This window comes from Pungitius pungitius, chromosome 14, assembly GCF_949316345.1.
Source record: "Pungitius pungitius chromosome 14, fPunPun2.1, whole genome shotgun sequence".
Lineage (NCBI taxonomy): Eukaryota > Metazoa > Chordata > Actinopteri > Perciformes > Gasterosteidae > Pungitius > Pungitius pungitius.
Window position 1 is genome coordinate 9,217,426 of NC_084913.1, and position 20,704 is coordinate 9,238,129.

At 45.7% G+C, this 20,704-nt stretch overlaps 1 protein-coding gene across 2 annotated transcripts in view; it reads left to right on the plus strand.

Annotated features, from left to right (window-relative positions):
* The first annotated feature begins 381 nt into the window (after positions 1–381).
* luzp1 (leucine zipper protein 1) overlaps positions 382–20,704 on the plus strand; it is a 32,374-nt gene continuing 12,051 nt past the window's right edge. For both annotated transcript variants that reach the window (XM_037486040.2, XM_037486041.2), the window contains exon 1: positions 382–711. The gene's annotated coding sequence lies outside the window, so the exon portion shown is untranslated. The remainder of the gene's footprint in view (positions 712–20,704) is intronic.

A 20,704-nucleotide genomic window follows, 5' to 3' on the forward strand; every position in this document is an offset into this window, starting at 1 on the left:
GTTTGGGTATTAATGGTCATTATGGTGCACACAAAATAGCCTCAATAACAATTCAGTGGGGATTTCTAAAATGTTGCTGCCACGGGAAAGGGGATTTCTAGTAATCTCATCAGTGTATTTAACAGTTTTGCTTAGTTGAAAGACTCCTGCAACAATTCCAAAAGTATTACCCCTTTGAGTTCATCGCAACTTACTGACACTTTCTGTCCTTCACTCCTGCATCGCTACTCTCGCCTCTCGACCTCACTTTAGAGTCTTTCCTCTCCGGTTGCCTGTGCCGTGTGGGAAGGAGGGGCGGGGCCTCGCAGCCGGGAAGGGCGTTCCCTCTGCGGTCAGACCGGGCAGAGTCATCCCGAGGGGTGGGCCCTCCGCCAGCAGCGAAGGAAAACCCACCTTTTCTCATTGTTAAGGACGCGGTGGAATGTGATGGTTTCATCTGCAAACGGGCACAGAGAGGGGGAATATCCGAGAGGAAAGGGCCGAAGAAAGTGATTAAGGTGGAAGGGAAGGGGGGGTGGGGACATATAAAGACGCAATTCCCCCCGTAGTGCTCTCTCATTCTAGGATATGTGGATGAACTCGTCCTCGCCGCGTCGGCAGCAGCAGCAGCAGCGAGTCCCGCCGTCACCACCAGCTCCAGCCGTGTGAAGTTGTGGATTTTACCGCAGAGTTTTTTTTTTCTCCGTCCCGGCGCGGGTGGACCAGCTAAAGGTAAAGTTGGGGTTTTTATTTCTCAATGTGTGTGTGTGCTTTTTTGGGGGGGGGGTGGACTTCACGCGGGGCACGGGGGACACACGGTTTCAGCGGGTTTGGAACAGGGGGGGGGGGGGCGCTTCCTGAGTTGGATCCAGTTAGTCCGGGACTGCGGCAAGTTTTTCAACCCCTCGCCCTCCTCTTCCTCCTCTTCCTCCGCTGCTTCGGTAGCTACAGGGAAGCACCCGGGACTGCGGTGGAAACCTCAGGTGGGTTCAAATGTAGCGGTGCGCTCGGCGTTTAGGTGCTACTTTTGTTGACATGTCGCAGTGTTGATTTGAAATGTTTCGTGTACTCTTCTTAAACGCCACCACGCTCTCTGCAAAACAAACCTCCGTCCGTAACACGTAACGTGAACGTTAATGCAGCTCGAGCCTTTAGGACTTTCGCGGTATTGTTTTTTTTTTTTAATGAATGAAGTCGACATGTTTCTAGCTTCGCAGTTGTTCTCTATCAGCAGCATGAACCAGGACATTATGTAGACTTTGTACCTTTTTCTTCTTTCCTTCAGGACGTAGAGAAGCACGACGCAGTGTATACACACACACACACAAACACACACACCGATGTATCTCCTCCACTTCCACAGAAAGGCAGGGATGTGGTAGCTATGACGTACTGTGTTGGTGACTTTACTGCAGTAGTTCACTTAAAGTGCTTTTACATGTATTTTGTGGTTCGCTTAGTCACACTCTGGGCTCTAATATCTCCAATAATCCACTTTAAGGACAGTACACCGAGGAATAGACAAGTGTCAAGGACATGAGGTAATATTGGAAGGAAAGTTGCTTTGGTAACAAATGAGCAGTGACAATGTTTGATAGATTTAATAGAAATGTATCAAAGGGAAATGCCCCAAATCCTCTGGTTGTAGCTCCTCTAATGTGAGGACGCGCTGTGTGTCTGTTTACGTGACATTCATGTAAACATTTTGTGGTATAAATATTTTGGGGATTTGGTGACGCACATAACACATAATAATAATAATAATGAAAAAACGGCTCTATGTGACATACCAGCAATTTTAGATATGTCACATAGAGCCGTTTTTTCATTATTGAATGACTAAGTTGACAACAACAAAGGGTGTGTGTGTGTGTGTGTGTGTTGTCCTTCACATGAGATGGAATGTGTTGAACATGTATAAAACAAAAGGTGGCAGAGCACAAAATCTGTACAGTATGTGCCCTGTGCTGCCTCACCAGAACGTGAGCGTGTGTGTTTGTGTGTGTGCACGTCAACAGCCGAGAAGGCAGATGTACTGGTGGAATAATCTGCCAGGTGGGGCTCATAAAGTGCAGCACTGGGAGGGAAGGAGACGGAGGGGACCTGCCTTGACCTGTTTCAGACATGAAAGACACGACCAAAACAAAAAATTCCAGATGACTTTCCCGTATATATCTCCCCCTTCCAGCCAGCGGTAGATCATACCAGCTGAGCGACCAGCCTGATCTGCAGACAACCCACACCCCCCCCTCTTTTCCTCCGGCAATCAGCAGCTTGCCATGGTGCTTTGACTCCGCCCGTGGAGAGAGTGTATGCATTTTATTTAAGCTGTCACCCCCCCCCCCCCCCCCCCCCATCAGTGCATTTTCCACGCATGCCCAGTCTTTATTTATGCGCCGTTAGTTAGTGGACGCATTGGAGGACTACTTAAAAGTAACTACACGTTATTCCTCAGTATGATAGCCGTCAGCGCTGACGCGGCAAGAGTGGCCATCCACCACCTGTTTTGGGATCTCGAGGGAGATTTGCACAAAGACGGTGTTTGCACCATGTTCTGTCCAGAAGTTGTCGCCTGCCATGCAGTGTAATAATCATACCCCATGCTCTCCTTTTATGACCTGGGCCATACCGTGCACGATTGGTTTTTCACTCCGCAGAACGCTGCGACCGCCCCATGAAACTGCCTGCCCTGCTTTGGGTGAAACCAAAAACTAATCATTATGGGTGTCTAATAAGGGTGATTATCAGACTAAGCACCAGGACCTGGGGATTACAGAGTGGCTAAAACACTGCTCTTGGGATTAAATTGAAATATTGAGGTTTTCTGCCTGGGAGAATCAAACCCAGCCTGTCAATGGAACTATTACTGCTACTCTGCACATCAAGGATCATGCACAGAGACCTTCTGTCAATGCGGTTAATGTCCCATTGGTGTGCAAATAAAGTACATGGACAGTGACGTATTTTGTTGCAAGTGCGTGCAAATAAACCTGGATATGGTGATTTTGCTTAGCTGGCTGGAAAGAGGACTGTTTGTTGACATTAAAACATTGCCTTCAGAAATTATACTGATACAAAGCGAGGTAAAGGGCTGTGAGCAGCCCTAAACATCCCAGTGTGCTGCAATGGATATAGCAGGACCGGATGGTGTGGCTTAATGGTGGTAGACGCCCGCTTTTAGCCTCCGAAAACCTTCTCGCCCAGGAATAGAGCAGCGGAGGATGCACACACACACACACACACACACACACAGGGCACGGAGTAACATCGCAGGCGTTACAATTCGAGGGCGTCCTTGAAATAGCGCGGGTGAATCCTGGACCCCTTTGAGGCTTTCTGTTAAGCCCACACACAGCCTGTGTGTATAGTGTATTTTGTCATAATGCAATAATGGACTCGGTATCCGGGAGGCTGCTGTTGACAATACGCAGGCCAGCTGCAGTTGCTGTGTGTCTAATATCAAACTTTCAGGAATATGGCTTCATGCCATACAGACACATCATTAAGACTGTATCTTTGAGTATTGGAGGCAGGGAGATCGGAAAAGTCTAAAATTCCCAACGTTTTCGACTCTCAGCACGTCAGACAAAGTGGATTTTTGCTTTTCTTTTACATAAATATGGTAGTGTTTCATTGAGAACTCACATTTCTGTTTCTGGGAACTGCAATAATGTAACAATCACACATTTGGGTTTAAATCCCAAACTATTTATTCATAAAATAGTTTAATAATTAAGTGTAGCACCGTGTCTGTGGTTTGCACCCATCAGACTCTTGCATTGGTTTTTCTTTGCACCCCAAACGTTTTCTTTCCCCTGCACCTCCTTCTTTTTCGCCTCTTTACTGTATACATTCATTTCCTGCTCTTTCTCCAATCCTCCCGCTCCTTTCCCCTCTCTGCCTTCCCACCTCCCTGCCTGCCAGTTTTCTTTATCGGTGACAGCGCAGGGCTGTGTGATTTCAGCTGGGGTTCAAACTAATTGAACTTTGCGCGTGGTCATCGGTTCATTGTGTGCTCGTTCATGTACACATCCAAAGCACTTTTTGTGCCCGGGCCGCGTTCATCTGTCATCGAACACTAGAGGCCGAGAGCGCCGATCACTCGTCGAGCAGCAGCCGGGGGGGGGGGGCACATCTCCGTGTTCACACGCCTCGCTCAGGCTCTCGTTAACACGTACATTCACACGCAGCGCAACAGATATGTGAGCGAGAACGGATTCTGTTCATGCAATTCCTTCTGCGTGTGTGAATAAATCCCCCCCCCCTTGCCCCCCCCACACATTAGTCATCCTGAGCGTGCCAAACGCCCCCCTCGTTACCAGCTGCCGTGGCGTGCAGGGTCACTCACTGAGGCGCCTCACCACGCAGGTGACTGTGAACCGTCGTCACATAGAGCTGCTGGAGTGAAGGACGCACAATGCACACGGCATATCCACGGTAACGCCGCCTCGGGTCCGTGTGGAGAGGACTGAGTGAGACAAATGGTGCTTTTCCGAAAGGCCTTGCCCACAGCAGACATTTTGACTTGTCACAGTAGGAAAAGCTAAGGTGTTACAGGTAAAGATGGCTTTGCTCTATTTCAGTGCGAATGACAGTGAGCTAATCTGCACAAACTTGAAATCTAAATGTAATTCACCCATTGGTATTTTCAATATTATTTTACACCTTTTTCATCAAAGTAATTTCAAAGAAAACATATTTCAAGCCGTGTTTTTGTTTTTCTGATCAAACTTAATTTTAAGGAAAAACATTTTCTTTCTTGTGTGTATTTTGTGTCAAAATCTTCAACAGACTCAGCTCAGACGAACTGACATCTCCAGTATTAACTGATCTGTTATTGAGTTGCTGTGTGGTTATTGAACCTGTTGCATAACAGGTGGTTATGAATTAGGTTTATGGGGGCACATTGGGCTGCTGTTGAATGATCAACTTTGTGCGCCTGACACACACACATTTTGATCTGAGCCAAAAAATCGCATGACCATTAATTATTTATAGGGACGGTCTTGAGAAGCTGACAATAATGACTGATCAAGATTTTCAAGGGAAAACCTTCTGTCCCTTTCTGAGACCTCTGCTCCCTGAGCACTGCTGGATGACACATTTCCATTTCCTTGTATTCTTTATAACCAAGTCATCTAAGATGTTTTGTAAGACAGCCATTGCCTTTCGCTTGTCATTACCAAGAAATCGTCACGGCTCAATGGAGAGCTGTAATTTTCCTTTCATGATTACGTTCATGAATGTCGCCACAGTCACGAAGATGGCATGACAGCATTAATACGCACTTCCAGTTGCTAAATTTAACTCTAAATTCTGATACTTCGAGAAGAGAAGTTAAAAACTTCTTCTGAAACAAGCATTAGTAAAGCCGTTGATGACGAATTGATCTTTTTTTATGGCAAATAAAGGTTTACTGGCTCAAATGGATGTCTTTGCCATCTATTTCAGGAATTTAATTTCTGATCACCCGCCACTCTGCATCGCTCAGAACCAGGTGCCATTCTGCTGACCATGTGACTGTTCTAAAGCTACTGTATGGTAACGGGGGGGGGGAAAAAACAAACAATCTCCTGATTGTTATTTTGGGTTTCCTTATCACACGGCAGCACGGGCATGAACATCGATAACCTGTTCTCACAATAGATCTCTTAAATGTTTTTCTTTTTGGAGTGGGGCTTCCTGTGTCTTTGTTCGAATGTCCTCGTGGCAGTTCGATGGACCCCGATGGCTGCAGGTGATGAGTCCTTCCTGTTTAACAGGTGGCCAGCTTTCACCACGTGGCTGGAGTTTAACACACAATGACTAATAATGTGGGTCACTCTGCTGCTGCTGCTGTGTTTGTGTTTCACATGCTTTCAGTTTGACCTGACACATAGATTTCCAGCTGGGTGCTGTGTTGGATTTTGGTGTCTGTTGGACATTTCAAGCCCCCCCCCCCGATAAGTTGTTTAACAGAAGCTGCCCTGTGCGCCTGTTTTGTTCCTGCGTTGTGGAGGCTCCTCAAAAATGGCTACCTCGTCGATCCTTGAAGAAGGAGCAAAGCATTGCAAAGGAGAGAGACTTCAAAAGCATGTTTGAGGCAGAGGGAGGGAGGGAGGGAGGGCAGAAAGGAACAGGGGAGAGCTCAAGTTGAGACATTTCTTGTAAATTCCTCTACAGATTTAGGTGTTCTCCTCCAAGGGCCAATATTCCACCTCTTTCCAGCCGATTGTTATCATGTCTCGCTCACTCTCTCCTTCACTTTTTTGCCTTTGCTAAAGAGATCCTGTCACTCCCCCCTTCTCCTGCCCGCTGCAGGAGTATTTTTGGAAGTTAATGAAAAGAGAAATCTGAAGCGCTTACCCGTAAAAGGCATGTCTGGGTCAGCTGAGTGGAAACTTGTGTTATTAATGTCTGTAACATTTTCTGTGTGAGTGGGTCATCTGTGATTGTGAGTATGTGTTCGTTTGGTGCCGTGTACAGCGCAGGAATGCTGTGGGTTGGTTTGGGGGGGCGAGGGGGGGGGGCTAGGAAGCAGGCCTACGTCTTCAGGAAAGGAAGGGTCGGGGGGAAGTCAGGGGGCATATTTGGCATATTTCGGGAGCCATTCCAGTCTGGTTCAAGATGCATTCTTCTTTCGCGAGATCTGGCTGAGCAGCCAGACGAAATGATCAGTCCAGGGGGAGCGCAGTAAGTCCCGTGATGCTGCTTGTGGGAGCCGACACAATGAAAGCCACTAAAGCCACCGGCCCGGGTGGTAAAAGAGCCACCGAAACGCCACCTACACACTGGAACAGATGTGTAATGCACCGGGCCTTTAACCTCAATAATATCCATAAAGGGCCTAAGGTTGACCCGTAGTCCTTCGCCAAGCAGCAGGGTTTGCTTGTCTTGGGTACCATCGGCAAAACGTAATAAATGTTCATGTGCGCGCTGAGCTGTCTCTTTCAGACTCTCTTCTGCGGGCATCACAGCCACTGCTTCTCTCCCCTACAATTTCTGATGTCTTAGCCTTTCATTTGCAGTCGGACAGCTACTGACCGGCGTGACGGGGGCCTGGCAGGAGTTCTCTGTAGCAGCACCGGCCCAGTGCTCAGCGGAGGTCGGGGTTCATTCCCGAGTTTTCAAGTTCGCGTTGAGTTGCCGAGTTTGGGAGGTTGCAGAGTTTACAGATATATATATTTTTTTACGTATCACTGTCTGAAAACAATGATCCGTACAGTAAAGTGATGAAAGGACAAACTATTAGCCTGCCTTCTTCTTATATTGTGTGTACTCTGTTTCCCGCTGAGCGATGACATCAAATGTGCTTTGATGCGTCAGCGTCTCTAATGTTATGATCTCAGTAGTGAAATGTGGATTAGGGATTCACCACAACTTTAGTAGATTAAAAGAAAAATCTCACTGAAAGGGGAACACAACAAATTGTTCCAAATGTTTTTATGCCAAGGAGAAAAAATGCAAATGTAAAAGATACATTTTTCACAGCTGATATGTTGCGAGAGATTACATGTCGGCCAATGTATTTCTCCTCTATTTTTGCTCTCCACACGCAGTGTGCATACCTTCTCAAACGTAATTGGTCGATACAACTCTGATTACAGATGCTTACTGAGAACAAGTTGAGAAGTGTCTGGGGGGCGGGGGGGGGGAAGCTGGAATTTGGACTAGTGATACTAAGAAAATGACTGATACGTTTACTTTTGTTGTACATTGTAGCACCTCTGTAGTTATGTTGATTTAGTTTGTCTTTATGAATCTTTTTTTGGTTTAAGTCCCACTGTGCTCTTCCTTTTTGTAAATGTCTTTGCCCTTGTGCTTCCACCTTTTACTGTACGAGGCGCGCACACACACACTCTCACACACTCCAGTCTGACCTGTTCCTTGGATCTCCAGTGCGGCTCTCAAAATAAAATTCCTCTCGCAGATTATTTTTCTTGTGATCAGAAAATATACATGTTCTCAGAGAGAGGAATGTTCAGGCGCCGTGGTAACCCGGCGAGCGCCCACTTCCCCCTCTTATGTTTCTCCAGGGCTGTTTTGTCTCCTGTGCACTTTCTTCCTTCTCAACTGTATATTCGGTTCCTTTCCTTATTTACCTTGTTAAATCTCATGAACTTTCAACACCTTTTCTTCATGTAAGGGACTCTTGTTTTCTGTTTACCCTTTGTTCCTTCCGTCATTTAGAACTGCTTTTCTTTTTTTCCCAACAGACATCCCTCCCTCCTTTCTCCCCCCCATCCATGAATTAGCGGGTCTAGGTTTAGTAGCTTTCATCAATGTGGTGGTGACGCATGTAGACCCCGACTGCTATGCTATTTTCAGCCTCGTTCCCCTCTTCTGTACCCTTTTACCCCCTCTTCTCTTCTCTGCGTTGGGTTTTATTTTGGAGGAGGTCTCTGTGCTGTTGCCTTTTTGTAAAGGCCTGGCTTGGCTAGGTTCCCCCGTCCATGCCAACGTTGCTCTTTGGAGCTCCTTCTCCGGGGAGCCGTCCCAACCAGGGGAAGTGAAGCAGCACAGTGCGAGACGTTTAAAATAGACGGCAGCTTTGACTGCAAGAGGCTTGTGTGAAACCCCTCTCGTGCAATATTTTTGTAGGAGTAGAAGAAGAAGTTTGGCTTAGTTGACCAATGTTTTAAATTGTTTTCCCCTTTTTTCACAAACCAGAGACAGACAGGATACTGAGAGAGAGAGAATTACTTTACGACAAAAGCATGTCCCATTGATGTTTATTTAAATTGATTGATATTCAGTATGGGTTTTTTTCCTAAATGATCAAATCATTAATTTGACTGTAAAGCATAAGATAAAATGAAAATGTTCATCCCACTTTTTAAAGTCACACATTACTTGTTCAAGCATCGTGTTTTCTCTGAGCACTCATCCCAAACCCGAAAAATTTAAATTTACCAGACAAATGAAACGCTGTGAAAATAAAGTTTGCGCCTCATTAATCGGTTGAATGACTCGTTTGTCTGATGTTTTAAAATGGACTGCGTCACTGGAAGCTAAACACTTTGGATCACCCACGGTGATAACACACATTACGTAGAGTTCAGCAGACTAACGCACACAGCGACTCAGACGAGGCTCGAGTCATCTGCTCCCCTCTGGTGGTCCCCTCACCCTTCTTTGCTTTTCTTTTCTCTCTGGGTTTCACCGTACGCTTGAACATCTGGATAATTCAAGACACAATTTAATCAAAATGTATTTTGGCTGTCTTGTTTTGTAAAGACCGTAGTCCTCTACCTATTTTGATTGAAACCTTCTGATGTAATCTTCTCTTTAACTAGCATAGCATTGGACGTCTGGCTCATTTGTGCACTGTGGAACGCTGGGGAATACCGGGCATACTTTACAATTTAACCTTCAGCGGACTGAACGTACCTGCAGCTAGCTTTGTCAGTAAGGCTGGGGCGGTCAGACCATCCACGCCCCACTCGTCTGTCCTTTCCTCTCTCTGTCTGAACCTCCTTGAAATCTTTCCCCTATTCCACTGGTTTCCAGTGGTCCATCTCTTTCCCGGCCTCCCTTCCCCTGTCTCTCTCTGGGTGTGTCCACGGCCCAGAAGAATGCAGCGAGCGCTTCCTCCCTGCCGCCCGCCAGCTGCGTCTTCCACTGCCCGCCATGCCGAGGATCTGGGACACAATTGACCTTAAAAGGAAACAATAGTGGCCTATCAATCCTGCTCTGCCCGTCAAGGACTGGCTCGCTCGTGCATGCGCAGGTTCCAGCGCTTAAGCAAGCGTTGTGTGGTGTCTATGTCTATGTGTCTATGTAAGCGTGTCTATGGAAGTGGAAACTGAACTTGGAAATTGTGGTTTCAGTTTCACGTGTTACTTCCCAGGAGTTAATTCTGTTCAAAACATAATTTACAATATATACTTTATTTATCTATTAATGTTGAATTCGTTTGAACGCCACCCTCGTCGGGCTGTCCCATTTGCTTAACCTTTTTTTTTTATTTAACAAAGGCTGCTTAAGTAGAAGGCTAAACTTGCTGTGCCTACACACAGAGAATGATTTGATTACAGCTAAACTATTTCAATATTTTTTTAACAGAAATTTTAAAGAATGAAATCTCGTGCTGCTCCTGCCCCCTAGTTCTGATGTCGGTGTCTTTCTTAATGCTTTACAGTCCGTTTATTGGCTTTTGCGCTGCTGGCGGTCCCGTGATAGAGAAGCTAATTCATTTACAGGGGATTTGATTATTTAACAACGGCTGACATTCGGCATGACAATGGGTCCATGGCACAATTGTGCCTATATTGTTGGAGCATTCTTTGACGTTGCCAGTTGTCATGTCGCTGTTGTAAAAAGTGAAAAATAGGCGACACTAATCCAGCCCTTTAGTCCCCGTTGGCGTGTGAAATTCTGTGGTGTGGTATTTGTGGAACAGGCAGGTCTAACCTCCATTAGATATTTAAACCGGTTGGGCTGGTTCGCGCCGAACTTTTGAGCGCTGGATGGTTTTCCCGTTTGACAGCTCGTCAGCTTTTTGTCCCCACTCTCCGTCCACTTTGCTGCTCAGCTGGAATGCAGGTAGCATGCTGTTTGCAGTCTTCACTGGCAGCGAATGAAAAATCAATCCCCTGCTCTCCTCCCAGCTTTTTTTAATTGTGTTAGCGTATGATCTCTGCTACTTTCTGGATCTCTGCTTCCCTCGTCTTCCCCATCTTTCTCCCCACTGTGTATCTGCTCACAATTTGTCTCGTTCTCTTCTCTCTGTCTCACTCCATCCTGCTCAGTGTTTGATTTGGGCATTCCTTTCCTCTCCGAGCAGACAAAACACACACACACACACACACACTCATGCTCTCTCCCTTCTGCTAATCACACACAGGAAATGGGCTCCCATGCAAACGAGGCCCGCCTGGCCAGTGGAACCCAGGATGGAGTTTCAGGCCTTGAAATGTTCTCCAGCAGAGGAAGTGAACACCATCTCTCTCTTCTGCCTCCTTTCTCCTCTTGTTTCCTCTTGTCTTACTCTCGGTAGCTCCTGTAATTATCATTATTTTTTTCTCATGCCATTTCAATGCATCCATTTCGCTGTGAAACATTGCGATTGAGACAACAAGTGGACCCAGCGCTTCCACAGAGGAGTTTCTCCTCCCTGTGAACTGACCAGTCTGCCCCCTGTGGGCGTGTGTGGCCTCACATGAGCTGTGTGCACTTTTTGATGCACTGATAACTTATCAACGGCCTTTCTTTATATGTGGGGGAAAATCTGTGAACAAACGTAACACGATAAACTGTTTATGTAGAATGAAAAAGGGAGGATATGTTTAGTTCAGCTCCGTTTAACCGGACAACGTTTGTAGGAAATATTGTGCTGGTTTTGCACTAAATTTCCCCATTTGGTTTGGTCCATGAGCCCGTTTGCGTGGCGTGAGAACGTCCGGTGATTCAGCAAAGAGAGCTGCGTGCCGGTGTGGTGCCGCATCCCTCATGAATCTTCCATGACGGAGTGCAGAGCAGCAGGCCTGTCTCCCTCCTGTGAAGAATAACAGTGTGGGAACAAACGAAGGATGACGCAGCGGGGCTCAGAGTGGCAGGAGCAGCCACAAGGCCGACGCTTCCTGTCCATCAGCGGCTACTTGCACGATCGACCTGTCTGTGAGCCAATCACTCGCCTCTCTTATCTCGGTCAGTTTAGTCAAAGTCAAGTTGATGTGAAGATCAGCAACAGTTGTGATAATAGACCTTTAATCTTTAATGTCGTGTTCCGTCTAGATAAATGAGACTTTAGCAGATTTTTGCCATTTTGTACAAACCCTGTTTGATGACATCCCCTTTATAGCAAACGAAAGAGGCTCCTGTGAGAAGATCATATGTTCTCAAGAGGAAAACATTTAGCTCCTTTGGCCTTGATGTTCTTGGACATTAATCCTTGGATTAATCAACAACAGAAATAATGTTCACAGCAGCTCCACATGCTTTCATGCCAGTCCAAATATACAGATGACAACAACCGCTGAGCGTCTTCTTCAGCACATTGAGTTTGCTACGTTGTCGTGGAGCTCTAGATTAAAGCACTTTGATGGGTTCTTTAATGTATGTTCTAGGTAATGTTCAGTTTTTCAGTAGCAGTGTCCTGTTGCTGCCTTACAGTTCATAGGAATGTTCCGTTTTTTTTTCTCCCTCAGCCTCCTCCCTCTTCCTCATTTTTCCACCCTCCCTCTACTTCCCTCTCTCATCCTTTAAATTCAGTCCAGACTCCGGCCTTAAATCTGGATTCTCTGTGCTTAACCAAACATATGGAATGCTACTGTAGTGGAATGCTGCAAGTCTGCGTGTTTTTCTCTGACTCTGTGTGTGTCTGTGTGTTTAACCATGCACATGTTCTGAAGCAGATGGGAGCTTCTAGGATGATGATGATGATGATTATGATAATGGTGCGTGTGTGTTTTGTGCGCCTCCCCAGAGAACTGAATAGGGCCTTCTGTTGTCGTGGCCAAACACTGCTTGTCTGCTCAGGCATGAGTCTATTGCAAAGCCGCCCGAATGCGCCCCATATCTGAGCAGTTAGCTCATTCTTTAGCCTGTTAGCTTGACTGTGAACGATCTCCCCCACAGTGACTGCATTGTGGGCCCGGCCTTGCCAACTGCCAAACATAACATTGCTGAAAGATGGCACGAGTGTGTTTGTGTATGTGTGTGTGTGTGTCTTTTATATTATAGGGACCAGCGAGTGCACTTTTACTAAGCTGGAGCGTGTGTGTGTTTTTAACCAAAGGATGGACTTTGGGAAGAGGAGCTTAACGTTGGACGGGCACAAAGATGCATCTTAAATACAAGTTATGCTCCCCTGTGCTATGGTTTCCGTTAATATATAGTTTATAGTGTCTCTCTGAAAGTCGATGAAAGTTAAATTTAAACACCTTAAAATGCTGAATTACTTTACACCTCAGTTCTTATGCTTCTCCCACCTCCTTCTCTGCTCACCTCGTTCTCACTTCCTCTTCCCCTCCTCTTCCGCCCCTCCTCTGCTCTCTTTGTAAGTCTGTTTCCTGTTGGGCACAAACGCCGGCGCCGCACTTCCTTCCCCGTGGTCTGAAGTCACGCAGGAGGGGCACATAATACAGTATATATTGTGTAACCTATGAGTCGGTGTGTTCATAAGCATGAACATTCCCCCCTGTGTGTGTGTGTGTGTGTGCATGTGTCTCTGTCTTACCATGTCTTCTCTGTTGTCTGCTCCCCCCCCACAGTGGTCAATATAGTAGGTCAATATGTGGCCAGGGCGTGCGCTTTGCTTCCTCACCGCGCTGCATCGGCATGCGCGCATTACTCCGGGTGCTAGTTCACATCCTGCTTGAGCTGAACTCATTCTAAATGGTCCGGATCCAACAAAACCGTGAAAACCAACAGTCAAACGGGAAAAGGAGCTTCTCGTGTCAGTGTCCCGCTGCTTTAATGGCACGTCCCATTTCAGGTTTCAGGCTAACGGGCTGTAGCTTGTTGTACCGATCGAGTGTCTTGTGTGGCAAAGCAAATAAACGTGTCGTCGCGTGTCTATGAAACGTAACCAGCAGCGCTGCAGTGGTTTTATATCCTTGCCGTAGCGTACATTTACGGTCAAGACTCTTTGTATGCGTCCATCAAGAGCACAACAACTGATTCAGTATCCCTCCTCTGATGTACAACGTGATCATTTCATCTCCTCCCCTCTTCGTCTCCTCGTCCCTCCTTGCATTCTGCCAGCTATTTCATGCTTTTTGCTCCGCACATTTGCCTCTTCTAAGCTTTTCTGCCATTATCTCTCTTTCTCTCTCTCTCTCTCTCTCACTCTGACTCTGACTGTTTCCTCCTCATCAGTGAGACACCGAGGTCTCCATTCAGCCGCAGCGGGCAGCTAATGCCAAGACTCAGGCTGATGAAGCACTCCCATCCCTGCCAACAGCTTGGTTGGTAGGTGTGTGTGTGTGTGTGTGTGTGTGTGTGCACACGAAAGCACTGAATGAGCTGGATGTCGAGCAGGAGGTTGAAGGGCTGTACGTTAAGAGCTATTGAGAGTTGTCGCCAGCCATCCGAAGGGCCCATACGGAAGAAACGTCCAATCCATTATCACCTGACCGTTTGCTGATCATCTGTGACCTCCACCTCTCTTAGGCATAGTGTCAAGGACATATCATTACAACAGGAAGGAATCCGGTGGCACAAATGGGGGTTGGGTTTGGGGGTGGGGGATATCTAGAGGTCACATGACAGAGGGATGACCGTGATGGAGGCTGATGCAGAAATAGACAATGAGGAATATGAGGACTGGTAAGTTGGCCAATGATAATAACCATCAAATATGCTTAAGACTTAAAATGCCACTAAAACCTACTAGCATCACCTATCCGTACATTTAAGATGGTGCAATCCCAGATGGGACACACATGAGCATAGTGAGCAATCTTAAAGTAGTTAATCTTGAATTGTAAGGGTCCCCTGCATGAATAAAGAATGCATATATTTGAAAAATAGCAACACTGTCCTGTCTTCAATGACAATTCTTGTATTTGTCTATTTTCACCTCTTTGGACAGCCATTTGGAGTCCCTTGCTGCGATATTCACCATCATCCATGTTATGGAAATTCACAACAATAAAATGATTCTACATGTCGTAGTATGTTTTCTCATCAATGGCGCTGCACTTTCCAAACTTAATTGGAGGAAAAAGCCAAAAGACACAATTTGTTTGCTTTAAAGTGTACAAAAAAGAAGTGCTCTGAGTAAGCGTTTCCATGGATTTCCCCCCACTACTTTCATAAGCCTGTTGAATGCTTGCATACTTTGGGTAACCTGGAGAATCTCTCCACTAAATATACTGATGGGATAGTGCAGATAACGAGAAGCAGCAGTAATACAAACATAGCAGGCCATATTATGGAGGTACGGCATGAGAATATATCTTTCTACTCATAACTTAACTCTTTTGCTCTCTCTTGGCTCTTGTCAGCCTGCCTTGCCTCAATCTATTTTTGCCTGAGTTGTACGTACACACAACGCTCATCTTGTTGTGAAATTTTCACTGTATCTTATCGTTGTGAAGCGGAAACGCACACATTCCAGTACGAGCAGTTCGTCATTGCAAGGTTCTGATAAAATCTGTGGTTAAACGCCCTGAAATCATTTTTTTGCCGACACGTGAGCGATAAAAATTAAAAAATAAAAATCCCAGCGGCAGAGATATTGCTTTGAGATGCTGAAGAGCCCTGTGTTTCATTCATTCATTCTCTCTTCTCTGAGATCAAATCGCAGCTCGTATTAATGTCAGTGTGGTTGGACATCACTGTCTCCTACTGGAGTCTTCCTGTCTATCGCATCGCGACCGAGGACGACTCTCGCGGTTTCCGTCAACATGATAGCAAATCACACACACGTACTAAAAGGAAACCGCGCACAAGACCCTGGGGTTTGCTGACCATTATGGTCTGGTATTATTAACTTTATGTATGGCCCTGACAAATATGTTCAACGTATTCCCACAGTTCAGCTCAGTTTGGCTCTGCTTCGCTGCAATACAAAAACGACACAATCTGCTCTCCCAATCGGGGCCTCACTCCGGTTTGTACAGTGTCAGTGACCTCTGACCCCAAACTCAAAAGGCAGCTGGCTGGAGTAGAGTTAGGAAATATTTCCTGGAAACAGGATGCCATAATTTTGTGTGTTTCCGACCCACAGCAAGCGAGCCCCAGTTTTGCGTGTCTTTGAATAGATAGACGTGAGATTTTAGTAATCGTCACAGAATGTTGACAGGTGTTTTTAGCAGAAAATGTCCCAATAAAAGCTAAAAAGACATACTTGTGATTGCAACTGGATTGTTATTTACTTAATGTCAAAGAAGACATTCGAATGTCACCTTGGACATTGAGAAACAATGACCCTGAGACCAGCAGAGTGGACACATGAAGACCATCCGTTGCCATGTCGACACTATGTGGTCGTTTATCAGAATCAGAATCACAAACCGGTTTATAGCCAATTAGGTTTTTGCCTACAAATAATTTGTTGAGCGCACAATGTTGAGCTCACAAAATCCATCTGACCTGCTCCACATCTCGCAGGCTGTAGCACAACCTGCCCGACTAGTATTTTCTATATTTATTTCTTTTTTTTAGTGGAGCATATCCTCCCCCCTTGCTCTGCTTGGTTGGCAGCAGGGAGCGTTGCATGTAATCCCGCGTGTCGCGCCGATCGAGGACACGTTCTACGGGATCAGGAGGGGCTCAGAGTTTGATTCAACAAGCTGCGCGTTGCATCTGCACAGGTCATCCACAGAGAAGCCAAACATGCAGTCGTGCCTAGAATCAGCTCACAGGTCAGACACTGTAAGTCTCTCGCTCTCTCCCTATCTGACCTTCTCTCCCCTCTGGTATTTGTTGTCTCCCTCTCTCATCTTCTTATCATGCCCTCTCACATAAACAGTGTGCTGCTTTTAAGCCGCGGCTCTTGGCGTGAGGGGGAGACCTGGAAAAAGGCTCTGGGTAACTGGGCTAAGACCGGAGCCACTCTTTCTGAATCTCACGTATCTGTCTTTAATAGTCTCCCCCGTGTTTTGCTATGCAGAAGAATAGTGCATCGTTATGAAGATTAACAATCCTACATATTATCTCATTTAATGAATGTGTGTGTGTGCATTCATGATGTCAATAAAAACTTCTTTTTTTTTACCCTGCGCCTGTACCGCTGTAACTGATGTTGACTCAACTTGACTGTGTTTGCCTTAACCACCTTTGCAACGTAGGTGTTATTGTTATGTTAAACATCCGTGGGACTTCCATTGGGACTGCAGCTTCTGTTTTTCTCCTTTCTCACTCGGTTATTTTTGCTTTGAGACTCTGCTCTCAACACTATAAACATCCACTGTTTCACATAAATTGCTGAATGAGTTCAGACTGCTAACAAATGAAAGGAAATCCAAACTGAAATGAAGCTAAGTGTCCATATTGAGCTTTTTAAGTCACTGGCAGCCAGGCCGTGGAGGAAAGACCTGTTAGCGTAATGGAGAGAAACTGTGACTCATCAATTTTTTAAATTTTATTTAGCTTTCACTATTTATGATTGACATGATAACGTTCCATGTCCTCTCCCAAAAATCACTTACTATACCAACTTTTTCAATGTATTTCAATACTTATTGTGGTAAGTGGTAATTTCACACAAGTTATTCCCATTGCATTTCAGCGAGCTCTAAAGAATACGCTCCGTTTATCCATTGGTTCTGCTGAAATGAAACCCTGCCTTTCAAAAGAAAAAGAACATGACGGTAAAGGAAACGACAGACCGAACATTATGGGATGCCGGTTTTCTTTTTCTTGGAAAAAGGGGAAAATGCAGACCGAGCGTCAGGTCTCCACCATCTTGTGGCTTCCAGTGCTGCGCCAGCATCCATCAACTGTAGTTGGCCCTACACACACACACACACACACACACACACACACAGTATTTGTCACATTTGCAGGCTGGCAATAACCCCTTACATGTAGATGTGGTTGAAGCATTTTGATTGGACCAGGGCCCTTTATTAACTAACAATTATGAGGCAGAAGAGCTTCAAACCCAAAAGTTCCAACGTCAAGTGCAAGAGAGGGCAATTTTTTCCTTTCTTTTCCTTCTCTTTCATGGAGAGAACAGAATGTACTGAAGGCAGCAGGCAGGAAGAGAGTGGCTAAAGCCTTAATGATATGGTGGATGATTGTTGTGTGTGTGTGTGTGTGTGTGTGTGTGTGTGTGTGTGTGTGTGTGTGTGTGTGTGTGTGTTTGGGAGAGAAAGGGAGCAAGCAGAGCAGATGAAACTCTTTAAACAAAATTTGACTTCCTGGTCTGTTTTGCGTTGTTAATAAAGACACAATGAAGCCTCTCTGCCCCCCCCCTCCCCCCCCCCCCGGAGTTTTTACATGTGCCAACCTAACCCACCCACAGCATATGGGTTCAGACCTGCAGATGTGGGAATGTTGATGTTGCTCCCTACAAGTACTGAAAATAACGGCTGCTGCAATATTAAACCTTGCACCTGCAAATTCTTTTGGCAGCATTTTTTTATTTTTTTAATAGATGTGGTTGGCCTGTTGTTTTTTTTCCCCCAGTGTCGCCTGCTATACTAGTTTTTGTGAGCGAGATAACTTCTTCTGAGTAAAGACTTCCAGTTCAGCGGGTAAGGCGGTCTATGCTTGTCCTCTCAGCGCTTAGTAATCAACCAAGTTTAGATTTTTGTTCTACCGGGACGCATGAGCGGTTTGAGACATCATCCCTGCGCAGAGACGACTGGCTCCATTAAATGAGATGATGCTTGTAAAGCTCCATCTATTTCTGGTTACACACGGTGTACTTGTCTCTTCCCCCAATATCTAACGCGGGTGTCATCGGTGTGACTCATTCGAGATCTCGCTATCCTCTGCTTCGTGTAACAAGAATACAATTACTAGATAAATGTTTCATTACCCTACGACCTTATCCCATCATGTCCTGCAACACAAAATGCGAAATGGATTAAAAGGGTATGTGCAGGGAGCACTCTTCTGAACTCAACTGCTCAATCAGCCCTGGAAAAAGCTAAAACTAAAAGCCCTGTCTATTTTTCACACACACATATTCATAGGGTTTCATCAGGGCGAGAGTATGTAGGTGTGTACAAACTTTCACCGCAGTTTTTCGGGGGAGCCGCATGAGAACATTGTCTTGCATGATTGTGGTCTTTTCTCTTCTTGTTTACAAGTGCAAGGTGAGTGCGTACAGGCCCTGCTTTCTGGGTCAACTCTTGGTTGCGAGCATGTGGTAAGTTGAGCGCTTTGCTTCTAGGCGAGTGCGGTTTCTTGGTAAAGGCATACTTGGAAGTCACGATCGACGCCTAAGCGCCCTGTTAGGTGAAATCTAATGATTTAACCAAAATACGGCAATTAAAATGTAACCTTTAACCAAAATAAAGAAATCAAGCAAAATAGGCTAAATAAGCGCAGAAGCAGTTTTTCTTCTATGGCTTTGGGCCCCTATGTCTATTTTTAACATACTCATGTAGCGGTATTTCAGCTCAGAACACACATTTCCTTTCTATGTCTCTATGCAGCGCCTACTTCAGCATACAATTTCCTAAGACACATATAGCAGCATACAGATGCCACACAGTAATCACTCAGTATTTAACCAGTATTCTGCATACAGTTTACACTTAGTATTCAACATGCAGTGTTCATATAGTTATCACATAGTATTCAGCATATAGCCAGTGGAGGGTGAGAGATTTTACACCTAAGCGGGGTGCTGCCCCCACAACACCAGTACCTCATAAAAATTGCTCCAGTTACATTTAAAAAGTGACATACAGAATACATGCATGTTTACACTCTTGCTTTCAATGAAGGAAGTGGACGACGTGGTACAGTGTTGGACCGAGCAGTTGGTTTGAGCTGCTCTTTCGTTTCCATGGGCTCGAGTTCAGCCACAGAACTCCTTACGTGGCAAAGAGAGTCACAGGAGTGTTTGCCTTGCATGTAAATTGCCCTGATCCAGTTGATACTCCAAAACATTTTAATATTCTTCCTGGGCCCTGGCCATGAAACCCGGGCGATGCCCTGGTTAGGAATGGGCTTCTGCAGGCAGAGCGCGTCGGCGGCCTGTTTAAGAGCAGACGAGGCGCAGCGAGGGACTGGCAGTGCCCTGGTTTGTTCATTGTGAGGAGTGCGCTCGCGTAAAAGGGGGTCAGTTCCCCCGCTTCGCAGCTCCTACACGCTTCCAGGTTTTCCATAATTGTCCTCAGGACACACACAAAGAAACCCTGGAATGGAGCTGTCTTTGGTGACTCCTCTCCCAGCACACTTCCTCCCCGCTTTTTCATCCTTTCTTCTTATTGTTTTTGAACTTGTTCTTGGACGGCTTGTTACATTTTTTTGCTTCATTCATCTTGAGGATGAATAATAAATCTCAGGACTATTGAGGTTTACGAACACATATCTATGTGGGTCATGGTACTAAATTGAAGATATTCATGTTCCAGGACTAAATACTTATTTCCCTGAGCTCTTATCACTCGTCCTTCCTTTTTTATTTCCTCCACCACTTTTTTCTCCTGCAGGTTCTCATTTTTTCGCTCCTCCTTTCCATTTCACTCCCCATCCGTCTATTCCCTCCTCCCAACTCATCCCCAATGTAGCTATTGAGGACCCAGCCCCGCATTGAGTGAATGTTGATTCACTGTTGAATCATGTTGATTGGTGGAAGAGGTGGGGCCCTTGCCAGAGTTGTTTCGCACGCACCGTCGGCCCTTTTAAAGCGCCCACTTGGCCGTGCTGATGTGCGTGTCTAAAAGAGAGAGAGATGAGGGAAGTAGAGAGCTGGCAAAGAAATAAAGGGGATGCAGGCAGTTGGCCAAGACGGGAGTAGCTGAGTCCAGTGAAACGCCACTATTAACCAGGACGAGGCTCGGCCAAACGACGTAGGGTCCCAAAACTCAACTTAAGATAAGGAATCCTTTATAGGGGAGAGAGCAAAGTTTTGAACTTGAATACTTTGTTATTGATTGGGTCAAAACAGACTTCCAAAAGTATTCTCGACCTTTTCTCTGATAACTTTGCTGCCTACTGCAGTGTGAAATGTTGTCATGAAGAATTGAACTGTAGCTAGGTGAGGCTTTTTTTTTCCTTCTTTTTTTTTTTTTTTACAACTCACTTAACAAGCCACAGCTGGTGCAACGCTATGCAACCTGAAATTACTTTATTGACTAAGGTGTTTTGGCATTCAAGTAGACAGCAAGGCTAG